Source organism: Xenopus laevis, chromosome 2L, assembly GCF_017654675.1.
Source record: "Xenopus laevis strain J_2021 chromosome 2L, Xenopus_laevis_v10.1, whole genome shotgun sequence".
Taxonomy (NCBI): domain Eukaryota; kingdom Metazoa; phylum Chordata; class Amphibia; order Anura; family Pipidae; genus Xenopus; species Xenopus laevis.
Window position 1 is genome coordinate 9756952 of NC_054373.1, and position 26198 is coordinate 9783149.

General features: G+C 38.5%; 1 pseudogene; it reads right to left on the bottom strand.

Annotated features, from left to right (window-relative positions):
• Nucleotides 1-6071: 6071 nt before the first annotated feature.
• Nucleotides 6072-24602, bottom strand: LOC108707403 (annotated as a pseudogene).
• Between the last annotated feature and the right edge of the window lie 1596 nt (nt 24603-26198).

Sequence of the window (26198 nt, forward strand, 5' to 3'; positions counted from 1 at the left end):
TTTATGGTAGAATGAATTATTTGCAATGTAGAATATAATTTAAAAATAAAAACTACACCATAAAAACCATGACAGAATACCTTTAAGTGATGGTTTTAAAGTTCTCCATATAGGTTTTACAATTATTGGTATATCCTTCTATCCTTACATTTTTTGGGCATTTTTCCAGAATCGTTCATTCTAAGGGCATTCTTGGTGGCCCCTTGCACATCCCCTACCTTACATATCATTCAGTCTTGTGCAGAGCTCAATGTAGCAGATACAGGGGTCATATAACCATTGCTTAAATAGTCATGGAAGAAACTTTCAATGGGGTTACTCTCCTTTAACTCTTTGCACTGCCTGCTGTGGAGGAGTTCTGATGGACTCCTTGTAGAACCCTATATCTGTGCCTTCAAGAGCTGAATATACTGTGTTCTTTTTACAAGACCTTGTAGACCTTGCATACCTCACTGTGTAATTATAAAGCTAGGCATTCAGGGCTCTGTTTTTATGCCTCCATTCTCCAAAAACTGTATCTGGTCCGGTTAAAACTCCATGACGGTTTGGTGCATTTGACTGGGGATTGAATGAAAACTCAGCTCAGCTGCACAAAAAATAAGTTCTGAGGTTTTTGTGAACCAACAGCCGGTTAACTTCAATAATCTTACTGCCATATTGTATGCTCCACTCACCTCAGATCTTTTCCTCCTGTCTGCTGTCTCTGAGCTAGTAAGTTCAATTTATTGAAACCTTGATGCTGAATAACATATTAGGCCCATAAATCTTTGGACAGACACATTTTTTTTTTAAATTTTGGTTCTGTGCATTACCACAATGAATTTTAAATGAAACAACTTGTTTCACCTGCATGGAGAGCTCCTGTGACCGCATGTTGTCTGTTCACAGCAAAATCTTCCACATACAAGCACCCCCCCCCCCCCGTCAAATCAAATCCAGGGCTTTTATCTGCTTCATTAATAATGAAATAACGAATGAATTGCCCCCAACTGCACACAAATAGCCGATTGTCCAATAACTTTTGAGCACCTGAAATGAAGTGATTGTGTTAAATAAAGATTTAGTTCTGTCACAAATAGTGATGGGCGAATTTGGGTCATTTCACTTTCGCTGAAAAATGTCGGCGCCCAGTGCTACCACATGGGTAGTAGTGGCACCAGCGGAATGACGCCGGCGTGATGACGTCACATGGCACGGCGCCAAATTCAAAATAAAAGGATGCCCAGGACGCCAGTTCAATGGCGGATTACAGGTTCTGTTTGCTTACATTCCTGGGTGCTCTGTAATTGTTATTGGATTTATTATTGGACTTTGACCTTGCCTGAACTTTGACTTTTATATTTTCTGCCTGCCTTGTGATCTCTGCCTGGATACCGACTTCGCTTTCAACCTTGCCTGTACCTTGAACCCCTTGGACTTTAACCCCAAAGCTTCCTCCTTGGTCCTGACTAGTGATGGGCGAATTTATTCGCCAGGCGCGAATTCGCGGCGAATTTGCGCGATTCGCCGCCAGCGAATAAATTTGCGAAACGCCCGCGAAAATTCGCAGAAAAAATTCGCCGGGCGCCGGCGTCAAAAACGAGACGCCGGTGCCGTTTCGCGAATTTTTCGCCGTTTTGCGAATTTCGCGCAAAATTCGCGAATTTTTCGGCGAAGCGAAACGGCGCAAATTCGCCCATCACTAGTCCTGACTGCTCTCCCTGGTGTCAAGAATTAGGTAGGGGGCGCTGGGATGGGGGAAGGGCAAGTCCTTGAGGCAGGAGCAGGTTGATGAGGGCGATGAGTCAGACTGGACCAGGAGCAGAGCAGAACAGGACGGAGAGGGCGAAGATCAGGACTGGACTAGGCAGGAAGAAGAGGGCGATGACTCAGGACAGGAACAGACAATGGAGCAGAAGTGGAACAGGAACATACTGGATGGGACAGGACGGTGCGGGCGTAGATCAGATCAAACTGGGGATAGAGTGTAGATGCAGGATAACTAAGATATAATTGATCCTTATTGGAAGCAAAATCAGCCTATTGGGTTTATTTATTGTGTAAATTATTTTTAGTAGACTAAATGGGGTGGGTCACCTTTAAATAATTTTTTACTATGTTATAGAATGGCCTATTCCAAGAAACTTTGCAATTGGTCTTCATTATTTATTTCTTATGTTAATTATTTGCCTTCTTGTACATTGTTCCAAGTTTCAAATAGGGGGGTCATTGACCCCAGCAGATAAAAAGCAACAGCTCTGTGAGCTTATAATTTTATTATAGTTCTTTTATTATCACTTTTTATTCCTTATCTTTCTATTCAGACCCTCTTCTATTTATATTCTCATTTAGACTACTGATTAGTTGCTAAGGTAAACAAGACCCTAGCGACCAGATAGCTTCTGAAATTGGAAACTGGAGAGCTGCTGAACAAAATGCTAAATAACTGAAAAGCCACAAATAACAGAAGATAAAACTCAAAAAAATGTGAGTATCTACATCATACTGAAAGTTAATTTAAAGGTGAACATTGAGATTGAAATTAGAGAAAGAAACCTTATCTGGATAACCCCAGGTCCCAAGCATAATGGGTAACAGATCCCATAGATGATGCTATTTTCTTTCTTTTTCAACATGTTTATTAGGTTTCCATAAGAACGCAAACAAAATCAATTGACTGTCTCAAATACAAAGCCAAATATTAGTACTAGTGATGCAACGAATCCACTATTTTGGATTCGGCCGAACCCCCGAATCCTTTGCGAAAGATTTGGCCAAAATACCGAACCGAATCCAAACCCTAATTTGCATGGGAAGGGTGGGGTGGGAAGGGGAAAACAATTTTTACTTCCTTGTTTTGTGACAAAAAGTCGCATATGCAAATTAGCATTCGGATTTGGTTTGGCCAGGCAGAATCCGAATCCTGCTGAAAAAGTTCGAATCCTGGCCGAATCCCAAACCGAATCCTGGATTCAGTGCATCCCTAATTATTAAATATACATGAAGATTGCTAATACAAGAAATACCCTGCATAACAATTAAAACTGAAAAGAGTTATTTTACCAAATGAAGAATATGCTCAGGACAAAAAGCCCATCAAGAAAAAATCAATATATGTGCTGTAACTAACCTATAGTGGTATACCATAAGTTCAGTAAATATAAGAATGAAAATGACTGTTTTATAGTGAGTATTATTGATGGGCGTATTTATTTTCGCAGGAGTGGATTAACGGCGAATTTACGCACTTCGCCGACTGCAAATGTTTTAGAGTGACTGATGCGAAAATTCACCGTGGAAAAATTTGTTGTCCGTCACAATTGCCGCATGTCAAAATTATTTTATTACTTTAATGCATTTGGACAAAAGTGGCGAGTGTAAAAATTGTCGCGCTCCTAAAAATTGTCGCGTTTCAAAATTATTTCAATATGTTTCACAAATGTTTGCCATTTCACAAATTTTTCGCCTTTTTACCAATTTTTCTAAATTTTGCGGATTTTTCGGCTTCAAAAAAGCAAAACGGGACAGATTCACTCATTACTAGTAGTGATGGGCGAATTTGGGCCGTTTCGCTTCGCCGTAAAATTTGCGAAATTCGCAAAAAACGGCGCCGGCGTCTCGTTTTTGACGCCGGCGCCCGTTTTCGACGCCGGCGCCCGTTTTTTCGGAAAAATTTTTTTGACGCCGGTGAATTTTTGCCGCGAATTTTCGCGGGCGTTTCGCGAATTTATTCGCTGTCGGCGAAACGCGAAAATTCTCAGCGAATTCGCGCCTGGCAAATAAATTCGCCCATCACTAATTACTAGTAAGTATTCATTAAGTAATGACAAACATTAAGAAAAAATTGTGTTATTTTCAAAACATATCCAAATGATCCCCGTTGTTACATGTGTAAATAACAAGAATGCCTTTGTCCTGCCTATCCACATTATTTACATATCCAGCTCATTAAAGGAGAAGATAAGGCTTTATCAGAAAGATCTATATAAATACACCAGTAACCCCTCAAAGTAATGCTGCTCTGAGTCCTCTGTCAAAAGAAACACTGAATCTCTTTCCTTCTATTGTGTACACATGGACTTCTGTATCAGACTTCCTGTTTTCAGATTAAACCTTCAGGGCTTGGGCTTGAGCATGCTCAGTTTGCTCCTCTCCCCCTCCCTCCTCCCTGCTGTAATCTGAGCTCAGCGCTATAAGTGAGAAGGGAAAGACTCAGGCAGGAAGTGATGTCACACCACATTAATACTGCAGCTCCTATCCTAAACAAACAGAGAGCTTCTAGAGCTGTTTACTCAGGTATGGTAAAACATTCTGCAGAATAAATATTGTGTTATAGCTTGTACTATTGTAGCTAATCTATTAGCAATAAACTGTCTTGGAGCTTTCCTTCTACATTAAGTTGTACAGTATAAGCATAACCATTGAATATATATATTATTATTTTGGCATTTTGTTAATTGGCCTATTACATTTCTTGTCTTATAGACAGCAGTCACCTGGTCATCTATAGATCCTGGAACTTTCCATATCACCTTTCCTTCCCCTGACCATCCTGCCATCCTTCCATCACCCATGGACCAGCCATGTCTTGCCATATTGTTTTAATTTAACTTGTTGTGTTACCGTTACCATTTGTTTATTGCAAAGTGTGTTATTACCTCTCTTTATTGAAACATGTGTTTGCAGATCACGCTGGTGAGTCCACGGCTCACCACATATTAGCTTAGGAAGGAATTTTAATCCATTACCCTGGTCCATATGTTCCAAGCTCATCTAACTGATAACTAGCTCACAGAGTGGCACAAATAAGCAACACAAGGTGGGAATAGACAGTTCAGAAAAATGATGATGTTTGGAGACATGATAATTTACGCGTTTTCCACTTTGTATCTTTACTTAGTTCCATTTCACATGTAGATCTTCTCATGTCTCCAAAAAACAAAATGCTATGTTAAAATTAGTTGAGGAAACATCTGGTAGCTCCAGGATTTATCTCGGTGGCTATAAATGGATTCTGGGGCCTCAGGTAAAATGCTCTCTCTGCCCTGCCCTAAAAATTGCCTCAACTGGGCACCAATTTGGACACGGCTAAATTTAAAGTGGATGGGAATTCAGGTATATAGCATGGCCGGGACTCAGAGATGTAACCTAAATGCCCTAATTTTTCAAGTTAGATTCAATGTGTATACCCAAGGTACTTTAACTTTAACACACACACCATTGCAGACAAGCCAACACTGTAATTCTATGGATTCAGCAATAGGAATATGAATCTACAGTTAGAAATCATTAGCTGTGTTCTATCAATATCATTGGTTCTCAGTTGGAACATCAGAATAAATTCACGAGCATCACTGATCACATGTAAGTCTGCAAAAGATAGAAAAAAGATAGAAACAACTGATGTTATTAGGCAATAGAAATATATCATGCATTCCATTAAAAACGTATCACTAAATATTTGGATAAACAGCTTTACAAGGAAGAAGATAGGCCATAAAAGGACTATTTGTTAAAAGTACACATTGTAAATCAGTGTTATAATGCTCCTCCTTCCACGTAACCGAGTTCAACAAATCTTTTCTTAAACCACAACTACATAGGGTTAATTATAGGCTACAGAGGTTTGCTTTGGCTGATATGTCTTACAGCAAGGTGAATGAGATGGAAAAAATGCATTAAAAAATATAAGGACATATGAAGGACTGAACGTTAATAAATGGAAGTGCTACCACCATCTAAAACAGTGATCCCCAATCAGTGGCTTGTGAGCAACATATTGTTCACCAACTAATTGGATTTTGCTCCCAGTGGCCTTAAATCACATGCTTATTTTTGAATTCCAAGTTTAGTTGAATAAAAAACAGATTTATTGCCAAACAGAGTCTCCTGTAGGCTGCCAGTCAACATAGAGGCTACCAATAGCCAACCACAGCTCATACTTGGCACCCCAGGAATTTGTTTGCATAATTATGTTGCTCTCCAACTTTTTTTACATTTGAATGTGGCTCATGGGTACAAAAAATGGTTGGGGATCCCTGATCTAAAACAAAAGAAAGAGAAGAATATATGTGTAAAAAATAAATGTTCCTTACCCTCATCTGTAAATATATCCATTCCACAAACATTGTCATATTCACATATACACCAGGTTTATTGGGTTGAGAACAACTGACTCCCCAACTGGCGTCACCTACAAGCCACCATGTGCCATTTGTCTTGGTTACTAAAGGTCCACTACTGTCCTCCTATGAAATGAAAATACATCATTTAGAATCCATTTGAATTAAGTAATGGAACGCTGTGTGGTCATAAGTCATTGCACAGTTAAATGGCAAAGGAAAGGCTCATTAACTTGTAGGGGATAGCGATTTATAATAAATATAAATATATTAAATATATTTGTATGTATGCCACACTTAGGGGCATATTTATCAATGGTCAAATTTCAATAGAAAAAACGTCAAAATTCGAATTCAAAAAGACCAACTGAAATTAAGTTTAATTTTTTTTTGGGTCGAATAGTTCTGTTTTCGATCAAATAGGTCCGTATTCGAATTTGATTCGAAGTTTTTCTCCCCCTAAAACAGCAATTCGGCAGGTTTCAGATAGCGAATGGTCGATGTCGAATTTTTCAAGAAACAGTACATGATCAATTTAGATATACGAATTTTCGAATTTTTTTCAAATTCAAATAGAATTTGGACTATTCCCTAGTCGAAGTACACAAAAAGCTCAAAATTCGATTTTTTTTTTCATTCGAAAATTCACCTCGACTTTTGATAAATCTGCCCCTTAAAGGATATATAAGATTTTTATTTTAAAATCCCCTAAAATGATTCAAAACCACCTCCAGAATAACATATCTTTCAACCTGCATTTAGATTTAGTTTGTTTCTCTATTACAGCCAGTTCAAACGCAGCAATTTTAGTTACTTCCTTGTCTAGTGTATAGCTCCTCCCCTTTTGCTATCTGAGCAATCCTCTCTCTCTCTCTCTCTCTCTCTCTCTCTCTCTCTCTCTCTCTCTCTCTCTCTCCAGCTAGGTAGAGGTTTCTCCTGGGCATGAAAAAGCACACCGGCACACAGGATTTGAAGCTGCAGGGCGAGCCCTTGCAATTTTTTAATGCAGTGCAGGTGCACTGCATTAAAAAATTGCAAGGGCTCGCCCTGCAGCTTCAAATCCTGTGTGCCGGTGTGCTTTTTCGTATCTACTTGAGAGGTTTGCCGATTCCTCCATCACCGGGCACCAGGTACTACTATATTGGACGGGTGTCGTGGGTGTGCGATTTCCTCTACAGCTACCTGAACCGTTCTCCTGGGCATGCTCACTGGCTCTGCTCAAATGGATTTATCGGCCACGTGCAATAAGCACCTCTTTAAGGAATTCATAGTTGAAAAGAGCAAGCGTGCTCAGAAAGCAAAAGGGGTGGAGCTTCATGCTAGACAAGGAAATAAATAAGAGCTGCAGTTTAACTGGCTGGACTAGCAAAAAACATAAATCTGAATGCAGTGAGAAAGGTATGCCATTTTTGGGTCTATTTACAAATATTGTAGAGATGAAAAAAGAGGTTTATAAGTTTATATATATATTAGTGATGTGCGCGTCAGGTTTTACCCACCTGATATCCACCCTCCTTCCAACCGTGCCTGCCCGAGCCGACTTCCTTTTATAGACCCGTGCTGACCCGTCCCAGCCAATGATGTCACAAAAGGGCGGGGCGAGCAGACGTGCATCTATAAAAGTTGAACCCGGAAGTCGGCATTGTAAGGTGGGTCGCAGGAGGGTCTGGGTAGAGCTCTTCTGCCGGCCCGCACATCACTAAAATATATCCAGTATACTACACACACACTTGTGCTATATGTGTGGCATTTTAAAGGTGCATCTTTGCACTTTTTTTCAAGTAGTTATGTGACTGCTGTTTGTAAATGAGACTCAATGTGTTGCAGATAGTGAAGGATACCTGACAAGATTCTATATGATGAAGATCAGCACATATCATTGAAGGTGTAATCGCCCCATTATATACAGTAGACTGATTGCACGCTTTCGAGGAAATCAATTGAACTGCTTCCCACTTCAGGGTCGCAGAATTGTTACCTGGAAGTAAAAATGTAAAATAAAAAAATGTTACAATCAAGTAAATGCTTTGGTGCTATAATGGGGTACATAAAAACCAATGTTCATTATGAGTGCAGTGAATAGAACCTGTGCGAAACAAAACTTTTTTTTGTTATTTCTTAAGATGAACAGGACAAATACAGAAACTGAAGCTTTGCCATATTTGGTCCTTTCTAGGGATTATCTTAACACTATATGAGTTCCTCCTTTACCCTTTGTTGTGACTGTTTTAATAGTAGGGGTTCATTATGGGGGGGATTATCTGTGCACTTGGAAACGAATTATCTACCATACAAGGACCAAACAAACTATTCTACTCATTTGTAACACAGACACAAAAGCATAATGCCTACTTTAAAATGCCCATGCGTGGCCCTATATGTGAGTCCCCCATATCTAAAACAGGAGGTAATAAGAAGTCCTGCAATGGTTGGGTACTCTCATTTTTTTCTATATTTTTTATTTACTTAAAATATACCATTTTGGGTATATTGTATAAAGGGCGACCACCAACATGGGGTCTTAAATGGTTAGTAACACCAGGAACTAAAATGCATTACATTTATACATTATATCTGACTTTCATCTGGGGGCAGATTTATCAAGGGTCAAAGTGAATTCGAGGGAATTTTCTGAGTAAAAAAAATTCGAAATTCAAAGTAATTTTTTGGATACTTCGACCATCGAATAGGATACTATGACTTCGACTTCAAATTCAAATTCGATTTGAAGTAAAATCGTTCGAATATTCGACCATTCGATAATTGAAGCAGTTTCTTTAAAAAAAACTTTGACTTCAATACTTTGCCAAATTAAACCCGCCGAAGTGCTATGTTAGCCTATGGGGACCTTCTAGAGCAGTTGTTTGAAGTGAAAAATCGTTCAATCCATGGATTTCATCACTCGCTCGAACAATTTTACTTTGACCGCAAAACGGTATTTATCACTTCAAAATTCGACCCTTGATAAATCGGCCCCCTGGTGTTTGTTTTTTTTAATATATTCTCTGATTTCCTTATGGGGACACTGGTAATATAGGTGTCTCCCTCCCTCTGAAAACTGTAAGTACAGAACACATGGAACCACAGCAGATCAAGATGGCCAGAAAGTCCACCTGCAGGAGATGTGCATAAGATATTGGACATCTATCTATCTAATCATTTAATATATAAAACAGCAACACACATAATATAAACATTTGTTCAGAATTAAGTGGTTTGTAGCTTTCAAGAACAGTACCATTCAAATTCTTTACTCTTGAATCTTTTCTTACCTACAGGTGAGGTCGTACCCCAACCAGATATCCAACATTGTGTTCCAGCCTCCCAGAACATTCCAGAATTGGGTAAGCACACCGGCTGGATGTTACCTGCAAAAATAAGTTTTTTAAGATTTTTTTTTTCTGGTAAGCAATGTTAGCATTTTCTGCAAAGAGTCACAGCTAATGACAGGCTACCAGAGCCTAGCCACTTGGATCCCTCATCGGAAGAACGAAATGTTGCATAGGTTGGGCAGAGGTTTAGCTTTTCTCACTGTAGAAGAGAATGTTAGAAAGAGTTATGTACCCTGACCATAGAAAGAGCTGAACTTCCTGTTTCTACTCCTATTGCTCTGTTGGAGACCGTGTACCATATTGTCTACCTTGCAGGAGTAGTGCACTAGTGATGGGCAAATTTGTCCCATTTTGCTTCGCTGAAAAATTTGCGAATTATCCACAAAATTTGTGAAATGGTGAAAAATGCGAATTTTGACACTGGCGTCAATTCGCAGTGGTCAAAATTGACAGCAGCTTCAATTTTGACTATTTTGTCCAATTGCATCAAAGTCAATGGGCGCACGTTAAATTGACGCAAAATTGTTGGCGGCGTCAAATTTTCACTCCCGTTTCGCAAATTTATTCCCAGGCAGCGAAATATGTTGCGAATTTGCGCCTATTTAATAAATTTGCCCATCACTATAATTCACTAATTAGAATTCTGCTGACTAAAAACGTCATTACAGATGCAAAAGAATTGACCAGTGAGAATGCTGATTCCCAGCACTACGTCTTGTTGTTACATACAGAGATAATTATGTCATTTTGTCTTCATTTTATTACACTGGAGTCAAACAAAGAGAAAGGGACAGACTCGTTCAGCACTGGGAAACTGTGTTTATTTTTTCCAACTCCATTAGCAGAAAGAAAAAAACATTTGATAATATTTTAAGGATGGTGGGATTTGTATTCCATAAAAGACTAATAAAAATGTGGTTGAGAAGTGCAGTGAGTTTACTGTCCCTAACACAAAATGCTGTGTAACAACAAAAGTTTTCTGGTCCATAAATTAAATTGAATGTGAAATTTGTAAATTACAAATAACATCGGACTTAAGAATTGAATTTGGGTCTGTTAAACTGCAAACGTTCATATCTCTGGTTACTTACTGCTAAATGTTATTTCTTTTGTCAGTTTCATAACAGCAATATCGTTAGCATTGTCAGAAGAATTATAACCAGGGAACACAATGATCCTTTCCACGAAAAAACCACTGGCATCATCGGAACTTGGCAAGGTCAGTGCCCCAGCGAAAACCTTCCAGCCAGAAGCACTTGAATTAACTCTAACAGAAAACAATACATTGTATAATGCTCAGTTCCAGGTTTTTTCCCATCATAAAAAAAAACTTATGTAAAATGTGCCATATAGGTACATGGAAGCTAAAATTCCTAGACTGCAGTGGTTAGGACATATGGAAAGGTTGTATATTGGCAGGAACCTGAAGGAACTAATAAATATAAGGTGGTAGAAGTACTGGATGACCAAGAAAACAGAGGCTGGATGAAGTAGAGGCTGATCTGAGGAAACTTCATCCAAGAGAATGGAGAAACAAGGCACAAGGTAGAGAACAATGAGACAGAATGATTAAGGAGGTCAAGGTTCGCAAGGGCTGTAGACTGCATATTACTGGTTAGGACATATGGAAAGGTTGGATAGTGGCCCCCCGGTTCAGATTCAGGCATCAGACATCACAGGCGCCATCTTAAGCCACTTTGGTAATCCTCGGAATGAGACCGGCGTGGTCTCATTCTCAGGGTTGAATTCTTCTTTAAAGGCTATAGACTGCAGTGGTTAAAGGCTATAGACTGCAGTGGTTAGGACATTTGAAAAGGTTGGATAGTGGCAGGACCCAGAAGAAACTAATAAATAGCAAGGCACAAGGTAGTAAATGTGCTAGAAGTTCAAGAAAACAGTGGCTGGATGAAGTAGAGGCTGATCTTAGGAAACTCCATCCAAGAAACAATGCACTACAAATGCTAGAGAACAACGGGACAGGGCCAGGGCTCTTCAAGGGCTGTAGTGCCACTGGGAATAGTAATGTGTGTATATCTATCTGATTTTGTCCATACTGTCTGACCATATGTGTGGTCAGATGATGGGGGGCAATCCCTTGTGGTTCAAAGATCTCCTCTTCAGTTCCTGCTGTTCGTATAGTTCAGTTGTTTGGCTCTAATGAACAGAACAATAGAAATGTGGACCTACATATTTAGGTATGTATGGTATCCATTTGATAGGCCTGTGGGCCAGACAACATAGCTATATGGGTCAGCCTGCTTATGGACACCTTTAGGGCCACACACCCAGGGCCATATCTACCATATTTCTTGATACAGAAAATGCAATTACATGATATCTGAAAATACATGGATTAAAAGGGGGAAGGGAAGGTTATATCCTAATGTGCACAGTAAAGTGTCTACAATACCATCAGGAACCATCATAAAATGATGCTTCCCTAGAAAACTCAACTATCTTGCACCCAGACAATATTACATCCGGGCAGTAGGTACCTTCTCTTCCCCAAGTTACTAAAGGCACAAAGTTTCAACCAAAACCAGTTCATTTTAACATAAAATGAAGATAACTGCTGATATCTTTATATTTAAACTGGGGATAAGAAATCTACACCTCAATAACAAGTATGAGTGAGCAACAACTTACCCATATACACAGTGAGCTGCAGTCACTATCCACTTGGGAGAAATGATGGAGCCCCCACATAAAGCTCCTGTTTTCTGCCGTAGACTGACTTGCCATGGCCAGTTTCCTAAGGAAGTATTAGTTCCTCCTACTGTTAGACTGTTTGCATTATTATAAGATACACCACAGCCTGTGGATAAAGGAATTTAGCCCAGATCAGAATGAAGGTGAAATTAGCAGTAATAACATGACAGACAGAATAAACTGGACAGTCACATAAAACTGGAGAAATGCTAAGATGTCCATACACATGTACATAAATGATTATAGGCAAGCAAATTCAACATCAGTTACAATTAAATCAGTAATTCAGATTATTTCTTTCTACTATCATGCTATAAATCACCTTATATGGCCTTATATCCTTTTTCTGTGTAATAATAAAACAGTAGCTTGTACTTTAAGATATAATTAATCCTTCTTGGAAGCAAAAGCAGCCTATTGGGTTTATGTAGGGAATTATTTATCAAAGGTCAAGTGTTAGAGTTTTTTTTTACCCCAAATGAACTCAAATGACCTTGAAACTCAAATGGTATCTTATTTAAGAAAAAAACTTTAATTGCAAAAAGCAGAATGTGCGAGTCCCACAACCCCGAAAACTTGAATCGATCGAGTTTTTTTTAAGAAAACGTGATAGATTTGAGTATTTTTAACCCAAAAATGTGAGTTTTGATAAAAACAAACAAAAAAATACAACTGGAAAATTTTAATTTTCGAGTAAAAAAGGGATATTGTCATGGGGAAAAAATGTGTTTTTCAAAATGCATCAGTCAATAGAGCTGCTCCAGCAGACTGAAATCCATTTCATTAAGTTTGGAATCTGACATGGGGTTAGACATACAGGGGCAGATTTATCAAGGGTCAAATTTCAAATTTGAAAAACTTTGAAATTCTAATTCAAAAAGACCAACCAAAATTAAATTGAAGGTTTTAATTGGCTGATTTATTAGATCGAATAGGTCAGTTTTCGTTCAAATAGAATCGTACCAATCGAAGTTTTCGCAAAATAAACTTTGATTTTTCCACCAATTGACTCCAAATTGGTTCTAGGAAGTCTCCATAGGCTAAAACAGCAATTCGGCAGGTTTTAGATGGCGAATGGTCGAAGTCAAATTTTTAAAAAGACAGTACATGATACATTTCAAAATTCGAATTTTCAAAAACTTAAATCAAATTTTGACTATTCCCTAGTCAAAGTACACAAAAAATTAGCTCGAAATTTCGAATTTTTTTATTTCAAATTTTAACTTCGAGCTTTGATAAATCTTCCCCACAATGTATTGTCAGTTTCCCAGCTGCCTCCATTCATGTGACTTGTTCTCTGATAAACTTCAGTCACTCTTTATGGCTGTACTGCAAGTTGGAATGATATTACGCCCCCCCCAGCAGCCTAACAACAGAACAATGGGAAGGTAACCACAGTGTCGAACTGGCCCACCGGGATACCAGGAAAACTTCCGGTGGGCCAAGGTGTAAGTGGGCCCTCTTACTTCTAACAATTTGGCCTATTTTATAGTCATTCCATATTTCTAAATGCTAAAAAAATGCTTAAAAATGGAAGAATAAAGTATAGTTAGTAGATATAAAAGACTAGTAGAATAAAGAGGTTGACTGAGGAGAGGAGGAATAATAGTTTGGAAAGTGGGCCCACTGTCTAAGGTTTTCTGGTGGGCCCCTGGCATCCCAGTCCGACACTGGGTAACCAGATAGCAGCTCCCTAACACAAGATAACAGCTACCTAATAGATCTAAGAACAGCACTCAATAGTACAATCCAGGTCCCACTGAGACACATTCAGTTACATTGAGTAGGAGAAACAACAGCCTGCCAGAAAGCAGTTCCATCCTAAAGTGTTGGCTCTTTCTGAAATCACATGACCAAAATGACCTGAGATGCACCTACACATCAATATTACAACTAAAAAAAATACACTTGCTGGCTCAGGAATGAAATGTTACATTGTAGAGTGAATTATTTGCAGTGTAATTTAGAAATAAAACAACTTCATTAAAATTATGACAGAATCCCTTTAATAAATCATCCCCATTAATGTTAAAATGATTTTTTAGCTGACTTAAGATATGAAGATCCAAATTATAGAAAGATCCCTTATCCAGAAAACCCCAGGTGCTGAGCATTCTGGATAACTGTTCCCATACCTGTATTAATAAAATATTTAATTCATATACAGTACCCTCTTTTTATGGGTCCTACATTAAGACAAGTAATTAGGTTTGTGACCAAATTTTTGATTTAGAATTAATTATGATTTCAACCTTGAAATGTCTAGATCGTATTCTTCCTTTCACTTATATAAAACTAAAATAAAGAACGAATACATTTGTTGAGTTGATGATTATATTGTAACACTTACTTATGCAATGTAATGAGACCACGTATCCCGATGAACAGGAAGAACTGTGATTAAATGTAGAAGTTAATAAAATTGATATGTTTATTATAGGAAGCTCTAAATTATACTGAGTAGAACATGAACGGCTCAAAATATGTATTGAATGCTGAACATAAATATGCATTGTGCAATGGTGCACTCAAGCTAGACTAATTATTTACTTATCAGAACTACCTGTTTTAATTAAATGACACATTTATCAAAGAAGATCTATATGTCAGTTCACCAGAAGGCATTGGCTGCTGAAACCCATTCTTGTGGAGTGTTAGTGCTCAGTGGGGCACCACAGCAGCACCGAACACCTGTTCCAAGTCCTCAATCCCAATCCAAACCATAGTACTTATTTGAAAAGAATTAGACACATTGCTTTTTGAGTTTGGTATAATTCATGCTCAAGTAGAGAGCTGCCCAGTTCTAGAAATCCTATAGCAACCAACTAGTAGATATTCATGCTCTTTAAAAGCAAAGTCTTCAGTTGGTTACTGGACCTGGAGCAACTACCTGGAGCAACTATATTCCTTTTATTATATTACCTCCTTACATGTCCTAACACAAGTCATTTGGGTAATGTAATGTTAGGATAAAAGTTTCCTCCAAGTTTTTGTATCTCACAACAGCCAATGCAAATTCCCTTACCGGTGAAAATTCGTCAGTGACAGCTTCGCAGCCATGGCAACACTTCACCAGGCGTAAATTCGCGAGGACAACACCAATTCACTAGAGTGCAAAGTTGCGTCCAGGGCGTCGAACGGTGGCAAATTTTCGCTAGCGTTACTTTGGCAATCAAAGCGAAGATGCGCTAGCGTTGCCTAATTTGCATACAGCGGGAAATGATAAAGTTGCTATCGTTACTGCGTCAAGTGAAGCGAACTTGCGCTAGTGTTGGCTAATTTGCATACGGCGGTAAGTTAAAGTTGAATGGACGCATATGTTGCAGCAAATACATTACACTACACAAGTCCAGGGAACCTTAATAAAATAAAATAGAGTTGTTATATTGCCCTACACATGAGCCCAGTGTATAGTTTATGTGCCATATGTTAGGAAATGTAGGGGGGGAACCTGGTTACCCAAAAAAAAATTTACGGACCTTTGCAGCTATCACTCTGAAAAAAGTAAAAGACGCCAGCATTTTTGGGACTGGTCTGAGCTGGCAAATGCAAGTCTGGCAAACGAGGAAATGTTCAGTAAAATCATCTTAGTGAATTTGCATAGTTACGTCCATTCGCCAAATCAAAAATTTGCCTGGTGTTAGAGTGCGAAGCTAGCGAATTGACGCCTGCACCCGTTAGGAAATTTACGAAGTTCCAAAATTACGTCACGCTGGTGAATTTTCGCTAACATTAGTCACTTCGCCCTTTAGGGAATCTGCCCCCTTGAAGTGTTTGTTTTCAAACAGCAGAACAGTAATTGCTACTCGCTGATTGGTTTTTATGGGTTTCTACAAACTTAACACCTCATATCAATAGCCACATATAAATGACTATATTATCAACTGGTAACTAAAACAGAGCCCATATTAATCATACCTTTACTGAACACTTGCATGAAGTTTGCTGGTACAAGAGCCATTGTTTAACTGGAAATACCCATTTGGGGCATAAAGTTTAAAGTACCAGATCTGATATTGCTTCTCCTGAAGAAAAGAACAAACATGGTTGTGTGGAAGAATGCTTCCATGAGCAGGTTTTTTTTACCAAAATAATTGCTTCCCAGGTTTTAGGTGGTGAGCTTTTTATTTTGATGAAAAACCCACTTATGGAAAAAAATGCTAATTTATTTTTTTTTTTTTTACATGGAATACATTTATAGCACCAATGCACCCATTACGGCACACCTAGTCCATATTTATACTACAGATCTACTACTGCTCTACAGGAATCATAGCGCAAAATTTGTGTCAGACAATGTGTCAACAGAGCTATTAAGTGGGTCAGTACAAAATGCGTGACCCCCTCCAACATTTTGTCCCAATAAATATTTGTCCCAATAACACAATACTAAGGGGCACATTTACTATTGGTCGAATATTGAGGGTTAATTAACCCTCGATATACGACCGTCGAAGTAAAATCCTTCGACTTCGAATATCGAAGTCGCATTTCCTTCGATCGAACGTTTCTAAGGGTTTTAATCCATCAAACGATTTTCCTTCAATCAAAAAAAAAGCTAGGAAAGCCTATGGGGACCTTCCCCATAGGCTAACATTGGTGCTCTGTAGGTTTTAGGTGGCGAAGTAGGTGGTCGAAGTTTTTTTTTAAAGAGACAGTACTTCGCCTATCGAATAGTCGAACGATTTTTACTTCCAATCGTTCGATTCGAAGTCGAAGTTGTAGTTGAAGGTCGAAGTAGCCAATTCGATGGTCGAAGTAGACAAAAAAATACTTTGAAATTCGAAGTATTTTTTATTCTAATCCTTCACTCGAGCTAAGTAAATATGCCCCTAAGTGTTTCGAGTCCTGTATATTAAATGATAATTTGATCCATGGACTAGTACGATTGTCTTTTGGGGTCACAAATTCTTTTTTTTTTTTCTTTAGATGGAATGTATATACAGTAAATAACATATATTAACTATAAATATAAATGGCATAAAGTTGACATCAGTAATATATTTACCCGCTGTATCCAATGTCGTGGCATGCTAAAGCCCCATAATCATTAGTCCAGTTAAGACTGCACACGGGCAGCCATGCTGACTTTAATGGAGAATAGATCTGCAGTTGGAAGTCTGCTCCATATAATCTCACTGGAAGAGAAAGGAGGTCTGTTTTTATAGAAAACCTGTAACTCTACAACTAACATGATTAATATGCAAATTTCAAGAAGGGAGTTACAAGAGTTATTACTTGTGCACTCCAGTTAGTAGATCTATATGTGTTGGACCAACTGGTAACACATTTGACTTATATAATTTATATAAAATCCTTGCAATCGAATCCAATAAATGTTTGTTGTTCTGTACTAAATTTCTAAGAATAATGGATGGCTTATGCTCTATGCCCAGTCAATTTAGTAGTTTAGTACAACATATGGGTGTGTGTATGTATGGAAAGTCATGTCTTCACAGTTAAAAAATAGTTTGAGCTGGCCCAGCATGTATAGGATTATCAAAAGATTTGTCATACAGAGATCCCAAAATCAAAATAGTGCACATCCATTTTGACAAGAACAACCTATGGTCTACAGTTTATATATGGTAAAAGCCCCTAACAGTAAGTTGACCTCAGAAACCATTTATTCTTTGGAATGAACATATTGTGATTAATTCAAAATGAGTAAATATATATGTTTCTACCACAACCAAGTGAAAATGCTTTTTTTTGCCATATTGTCATATTGAGACCCTGAAATGAAAATGTTGAACAAAACAATGCAGTATGCAAAAAATCACTAAACATAAAACATTAAATAACAGTGTGATTGGCAGTCAAAATTCAATATCCACTAGTCTCATGGTGCAATTAAAATTCTAAGGTCACAAAATAGCAATCAACTGAAATGTGGGACTGAAAATGCAATAGAAATCCCAAAAAAACCCAACAACATCACTGAAAGAATATAAAAACTACTTGAAATTCCCACATAAGATGCAGAGTGAAGAACTGTTGGACACATGACAGTCCTATACTACTGCTCCTCTTTGCCTTGCAGCCCCTGGAGCCCTTAACCTCATTGATGTGCAAACTAATTAGGGTAGGTTGTGGCAAGCACATCAACATACCCCAGGATGCTCCATTCTAGGGTATGTTGATGTGCCAGCCACCACCTGCCCTATCTTGATTCAGTGCTAATGAAAGCAAATAGTGCTATATTTAGGGGCAGATTTATCAAAGTTCGAATTTCGAAGTGAAATATACTTCAAAATTCGACCATCGAATGGCTATACTTCGACTTGGAATTTTACCGAATTTGACCGTTTCGAACGATTAGAACGATTTCGGTGATCGATCGAACGATTTTACTTAAAAAAAACTTTAAAAAATGCATTAGAAGGTCCCCATAGGCTAACATAGCACTTCTGCAGGTTTCATTTGGCGAACTATTGAAGTCGAAGTTTTTTTAAAGAGACAGTACTTCGATTATCGAATATTCAAACTATTTTACTTCGAATCAAATTCGAATTAAATTCAAAGTCATAGTATCCTATTCGATGGTCGAAGTTTCCCAAAAGTTACTTTGATTTTCGAATTTTTTTACTTCGGAATTTCCCTCGAATTCACTTCGACCCTTGATAAATCTGCCCCTTATGCTCCCCATAGATGCGACGATTCTTCTTGCCGAACAACCGATTTTAGGGAAGCCTGACCAATCCTTCGAAATTATCGTGCGGTTGGTGGGATTCGAACGATCGTACATCTTACGATTTTTCGGCCGACATCTGTCAGGAAATTGATCGGCCAGGTCAAAAAATCTTTGTCGGTCCCAGTGCAATGTATCTATGTTTGCAGGGCCAAGCAGGCAGCTCCCCTTTGTTTTCCTGGCAAATTGGTCTTTTTAGTTGATGGTAAATTCGTACGATCGTGGTCTTAGATCAGTATCTGATCTTTTAAAAATCTCAACATCTATGGCCAGCTTTAGAGTAAGGTGCAGCCCAGTGCTCTCCAATCTTTGCAACTGTTTTTTTTTTTTTGCATTTGGAACCTTGTTCCTTGTTTTGTAACTGAGCCATGATGTTTGTGTACAAACTATATATTGAGTGATGTGATTATGCAAAAGTCCCCCACCCATAAAAAAGAAAGTTTTTGTGTTAGTGTAAAATGTGTGTATTTTGGTAGGGTTGGTTGTAGATTCCTCTTAAAGCATTAACAGATGTGATTAATGTCGACATTAAGCTTTATATTAAATGCTGGTCATGAATCTTTCCTTACCACAATTCTCTTCATCATCTCCATAAATGCAGTCGGCTACACCATCACATATCTGGTTGGCACTGACACAGATGAAAGAATAGCTACAGTACATTTGGCAGGTCGAAAAACTTGGCAATATTAGGGGCCCTGTGAACGTAAACAAAACCATTTCTTTATACCATTAACTTCAAAATAGATTTTTATTATAACAATATTAATAGACTGGGGCTAGTAAGGACTTAAGTGAGTCTGTTGTTCACTACAGTTATGGGACCTGTTATCCAGAATGCTCGGGACCTGGGGTTTTCCCGATAATGGATCTTTCCGTAATTTGGGTCTTCATGCTTTAAGTCTACTAGAAATTCATTTAAACATTAAATAAACCCAATAGGCTGGTTTTGCTTCCAATAGGGATTAATTATATCTTAGTTGGGATCAAGAAAAAGCTACTGTTTTATTATTACACAGAAAAAGGAAATAATTTTTAAAAATTTGGATTATTTAGCTATAATGGAGTCTATGGGAGACAGCCATTCCATAATTCGGAGCTTTCTGGATATCGGGTTTCCAGATAAGGGATCCTACACCTGTACTGAGAACTCACTTTTTTAACAGAAGAGGATCAGTGTCTGTAAAAGCCTCTATTCCACTTTAATTTCCACTTCCATTCAAAAAGTGCTGCAGACCAAAGAACATATGAACTTTGGCACTTAGGTCCTTTAAGAATTTAAGGTATTCTGTATGATTTTTATGGTATAGTTTTTATTACTAACACTGTGTACATAGCACATCATTTATTCTATCATTTAAAATGTTATTCTTGAACCAATAAGTGTATTTTTTACACTGGTGAGTAGGCGGCCATCTCAGGTCATTTTGCCCGATCATGTGGTTTCAGAAAGAGCCAGCAATACACAGTGGAACTGCTCTCAGATAAGCTATTGTTTCTCCATCTCAATGGAACCGAAGGAGTTGCAACTTGGCTTAGCTGGACTTGGATTTTTACTATTGAATGCTGTTCTAATATCTAACACTAGGTGGGGCATGGAAGCTTTTTAGCAATGCAGTAGTCAGGGAGTTGTTATCCTTCCCTTTGTTATGCTGAAGGGCTGCCGGGTGAAAGGGAAGGGCTGAAATCACTCCAAGTTGCAGTGCAGCAGTAAAGAGTGTATCAGAGCACAAGTCACATGACTGAGGTCACCTGGAAAACTAACATGTCTAGCCTTGGATTGAAATGGATTTCAATGCAGGATTCTGCTGGAGAAGTGCTATTAACTGATGCATTTTGTAAAAAAACACGTTTTCCCATTTCAGAATCCTATTTATGTGCACAGAAAAAATAAAAAGTTCTTAGCCTCACATTAAATGCTGGTCATGAATCATTCCTTACCACAATTCTCTTCGTCATCTCTATAAATGCAGTCTGCTACACCATCACATATCTGGGATAGATGCAGTTGAGAGAGAAGCTACAGTACATTTGGCAGGTGGGTGGACTTGAGTGGATCACGCGTCTTGTGACTGTAAAAAAAAAAACTCTTTAATCCTTTTATTGGAATACATGATATTTATTATAAAAATATTAACTGTTCAGGTCTATTTAGGGCTTAATAAAGTCTGTTTACTCCTGAGAACTTCCATTTTATTACCCATAATATTTGCCCAGAACATTTTTCATTGTAAGATTGCAATGTTATGTCTTATATGTTATAGTCGGCATCTTCACCTTGTTCCTGAGTTCTCTCCTGAGGTAGGTCGAAAGCAGATCAAAATGTTGACTTATAAATTGAATTTAAGACCCCAGAGTATCCAACTGGGATTTATTTCATATATGATTTGGCTTTTCTTCTCTTTCCCCTTTTTCTTTTTTTTCTCCTGTGTTTTACCATTTTGCACTTTATTCTGCTTCTCTTTTTTGTGCTCCAATTCCCCTTGTATTCAGGATTTTTTCCACTTTTCCTTATTTCTCATTGTCAGCTACTCCCCTTTCACTGTCCTTCTCCATCTTCTTAGGTGCATATTTACCAAGGGTCAAATTTCAAATTGAAAAAACTTCGAAATTTGAATTCAAAAAGACCAACTGAAATAAAGTCAAAGTTTTTTTTGTGTTGAATAGGTCCATTTTCAATCGAATAGGTCCGTATTTGGCCGAATTTGAATCGTTTGAATCAAATTAATAGCGCAATTGATCGAATTCGATTCAAAGTTTTTCCCAAAAATTTTTCCACCAGTCCACCAGTTGACTCCAAATAGGTTCTAGGAGGTCCCCCATAGGCTAAAGGTTTTAGTTGGTGAATGGTCGAAGTTGAATTTTTAAAGAGACAGTACATGATAAATTTTGTTATTCACATTTTTGAATTTTTTTCAAATTCAAATTAAATTTGGACTATTCCCTAGTCGAATTACACAAAAAATAGCTCGAAATTCTATTTTTTTTTTAACTCAAAAATTCACCTCGACCTTTGATAAATCTGCCCCTAAATGTGTAGCTCAGTGATCTTCTTCCTGCTTTGAACGGCGTTTTGGCACATGCACAGTAGGAGCATTTCGCCGGTACGGATCTACTGCGCATGCGCCAAAAGTCACAATGTACTTTTGGCGTATGCGCAGTAGATCGTACCGGCGAAATGCTCCTACTGCGCATGCGCCCGTCAAAGCAGGAAGAAGATCGCGTGGAAGAAGGTGTCGTCTGTGAACTCCCTGGACTGGACCTGCGCAGAACGGTAAGTAACAAGTTATGGGCATTTGCCCAGCGGGACGGGTAGGCCAGGGGGGAGGGTGGGCAACACACAGGAGGGTTTTTGCGCCAACTAGGTTTCCTTCCCCTTTAAAGGGATTCTGTCATGGGAAAAAAATTTTTAGTGCTGCTCCTGCAGAATTCTGCATTGAAATCCATTTCTCAAAAGAGCAAACAGGTTTTTTTTATATTCAGTTCTGAAATCTGACATGGAGCTAGGCATATTGTCAATTTCCCAGCTGGCCCAAATCATGTGACTTGTGCTCTGAAAAACTTCAATCACTCTTTACTGCTGTACTGCAAGTTGGAGTGATATCACCCCCTCCCTTTCCCCCCCCCCAGCAGCCAAACAAAAGAACAATGGGAAAGTAACCAGATAACAGCTCCCTAACACAAGATAACAGCTGCCTGGTAGATCTAAGAACAACACTCAATAGTAAAAATCCATGTCCCACTGAGACACATTCAGTTACATTGAGAAGGAAAAACAGCAGCCTGCCAGAAAGCAATTCTCTCCTAAAGTGCAGGCACAAGTCAGATGACTTGGGGCAGCTGGGAAATTGACAAAATGTCTAGCCCCATGTCAAATTTCAAAATTGAATATAAAACAATCTGTTTGCTCTTTTGAGAAATGGATTTCAGTATTCTGCTGGAGTAGCACTATTAACTGATGTGTTTTGAAAAAAACATGTTTTCAGATGACAGGAATTTGAAAAAAAAAAAAGCAGCAGTATTGCACTTAACCAGAAAGAAAATCAGACAAATTTCTGTGCAAATACATTGAAAAGATCTTGGAATACACAAGAAAATACAGATGTATATAATGTTTCTCTTACCAAAAACCCTGATAAGTACTATTGCCACAATTACGACCACTTTGACAACAATTGTGCTTACAGTTATGCGAATCTTCTTTCCTTAAAGAAAAAAGAAATTGTCAATACTGAGGAAGGGCTGCAAGCATGTGATTGTGGGTGGTAATTCAGGAGAAGAATACAATAACCTTGGCTTGACTGATTCCTTTCATTTTTTCTCCTGTAATGCCCAGTGGGTGGAAGGGAGGTTTTACAAGTATCTGCTAATAAGGCAGTGAAAAGATAACCAAAGCCAAAAAATCTGTATCCTTATAACACCCCAGTGATTCTGCATCCCCTCCAGTTGAAGCATTTTAGGCTTAAATATTGCCAGGCCTTTCCAGCTGTAGTCCCTACTTTAGGCAGGTGTAATCTGGGAATTATTAGCCCCACATTATTTTTCTTTGCCTGAGCTGCTCTTTATCATTAGCCCAGAGATGTACTATGACTGAGCCTAGTCTATCATTTGCTGATCCTCACTGATGGTGTCCCTGTATCCCAGGCTTCATTAAAGTGATAGATAGGCTTACATCTTCTTCATTGGCACTAAGGTCTACCTCCACCTCAGGCACTCTAGCACATCCACCTCCATGCTAATATGGAGTCCAATTAGAGACTGAGTGGATGTTCCCTTATGTATTATAGTCTTGGGAACCAGATGCTACTAAACTATCCCTGGGCCAATAGGAATACCTCCCATGCACAGGTCATTGATTACTGACCTGAGACTTCCTGAACATTAGAGGAAAGTTGACATTTTCTATTATATTTTTTAGTTAATCTTGTAAGTGAATAGTGTTGGGATGTAGGCAATAGCATGTATGCTTAGTTTTGTTAATGTGTGTGTATGCTGTCGTATTGTTGCCCTACAGTGTTTTCTTCCTTCTTCCCTTCCACTACATATGTATATACCGTTAAACTATGCCACCATAGGTATTGTAAAGTGATAAGTACAATTCAGCAGGAACAGCTTCCTAGGTGATTAGGTGAAATATATGAAGATTTCTCACTTCCTCTTATGTATAGTTACAGAAAATCTGGTAAGATTCCTCGCTTCTTACTAGAAATAGGTTCTTGTGGTTAATGATAGGGTCTATGATAGAAAGTTCCCCCTCTTTCTGTTTTGTATATCATAGCTACTAGTGATGGGCAAATTTATCCAGTTTTGCTGAAAAATTTGTGAATTTCCCGTGAAATTTTGCGAAACGGACAAAAATTTGCGAAACGTCGCCGGCATCTCGTTTTTGGTTGCCACTGTCCATTTTTGGATCCTGGCGCACATTTGTTGGTGACAATGCGCCGGAGCCCAAAAAAAATGGACGCCAGCAAATTTTCGCGGCAGTTTTGAGAATTTATTCGCAGGTGGCGAAACGCAGGAATTCGCACCGGGCGAATAAATTTGTTGCAGCATACTAAGGTATTGCAGTTTTTCTGCATTTGAATAAATTCGCCCATCACTAATAGCTACATTTCTGAAAAATTTAGATTATTGGTAAAAATGGGCTTTCATTCATGAAAATGACATACCACGACTCCAGGTTGATGATCTGGTAAGAGGTGGTGCTCTGAACTGGCCAGTTTGTTCTTCAGCGCTGTATGGAGGTGGTGGTGGTAGTACAGGCTGCATTGGTATTGTATAGGGAACTGATTCATAAGCAGGAGGTGCCGGCTGTTCATAGTTATTCTTGTTGGATTGGATCGCAGTCTTTTTTAAGCCAAACACAAACACACACAATTAAAACACATTCACACAATTAGACAATAATCAATTTCTGAGGGGTAAAATGTTATTTTTCAACGTTTAGAGATCCAACAAAAAGGTGTAGTAAAAAAAAATAATTCTTTGATATGAAAACATTGTTATAATTCAAATTACAAACAGGACAATTTGGGGCAATTAAAAGTCAGATTCGTCAAATGTCATTCTCAATGTAAAATATGAATTTGACCAATTTTATTTGCATGGCAACACTTCTCACCCACCCCCAGGGCCGCCATTAGAAATCACGGGGCCCCGTACAACAAAATTTTTGGGGCCCATCTGGGCCCCGCCCACACTGACGACCAAGCTCCACCCCATATCCCGCCCACTCCACATCGCAGTTAAAAGACCACACAGACATCAGTGCTAAAAAAGTAACCCCCCCACACGAGTTGTAAAAAGCTATTGATGGTCAGGGCCCCCTTATAAAAAATTGGGGCCCCAAAAATTTTTTTTTAGATTTTTAAAAAAAAACAAAAAAAAAAACATTGGTGGCAGGGGCCCCCTTATAAGTTAAAAAAAACTTGGGGCCCCAACAAAAAAAAATGTAAAAAAAAAACAAAGAAAAAACAAACATTGGTGGCAGGGGCCCCCTTATAAGTTAAAAACAAATTGGGACCCCAAAAAAAATGTGAAAAAAAAAATTTTTTTTGAAAAAAAAATTTTTTTTTTGAAAAAAAAATAATTTTTTTTGAAAAAAAAAAAACATTGGCGGCAGGGGCCCCCTTATAAGTTAAAAACAAATTGGGATCCCAAAAAAATGTAAAAAAACATTTTTTTTGAAAAAAAAACTGGTGGCAGGGGCTCCCTTATAAGTTAAAAACAAATTGGGGCCCCAAAAAAATTTGAAAAAAAATAATTTTTTTTTGAAAAAAAAAAAACTGGTGGCAAGGGCCCCCTTACAAGTTAAAAAAAATTGGGGCTGCCAAAAAAAAATTACATTTTTTTAATTTTTTAAAAAAAACAATGGTGGCAAGAGACCCCTTACGAGTTAAAAAAAAAATTGGGGCCCCAAAAAAAAATGTTTTAAAAAAAAGATTGGTGGCAGGGGCCTATAGAATATTAAAATAATACATTGGTGGCCAGGGGATTAAAAAAAAAAAAAACACAAACTGGTGTTCAGTAGAATTGAACTCATGGCTTCAGTACTTCAACTTCGCCTCCTTTCGTGACTTCGGGTCTTTTCACCGCTTCAGGACTTCAATTTCGTCTGTTTTCGTGACTTCAGGTCTTTTCGGCGCTTCGTGACTTCGGCTTTTTCCGTGACTTCGGGTCTTTTCGGCGCATTGGCTTCGGCTTTTCAGCACTTCCGCATTCGGCAACGCAAGAGGCAAGACGTACGGCTCGGGCGCTCGTAAGGGGGGCCCGGATCTTCAAAAAATGCAGCGCCCCCCTTCATGCCAGGGCCCGGTACGCTTGTCCCCCCTGTCCCCCCCTGATGGCGGCCCTGGGCACAAGTAT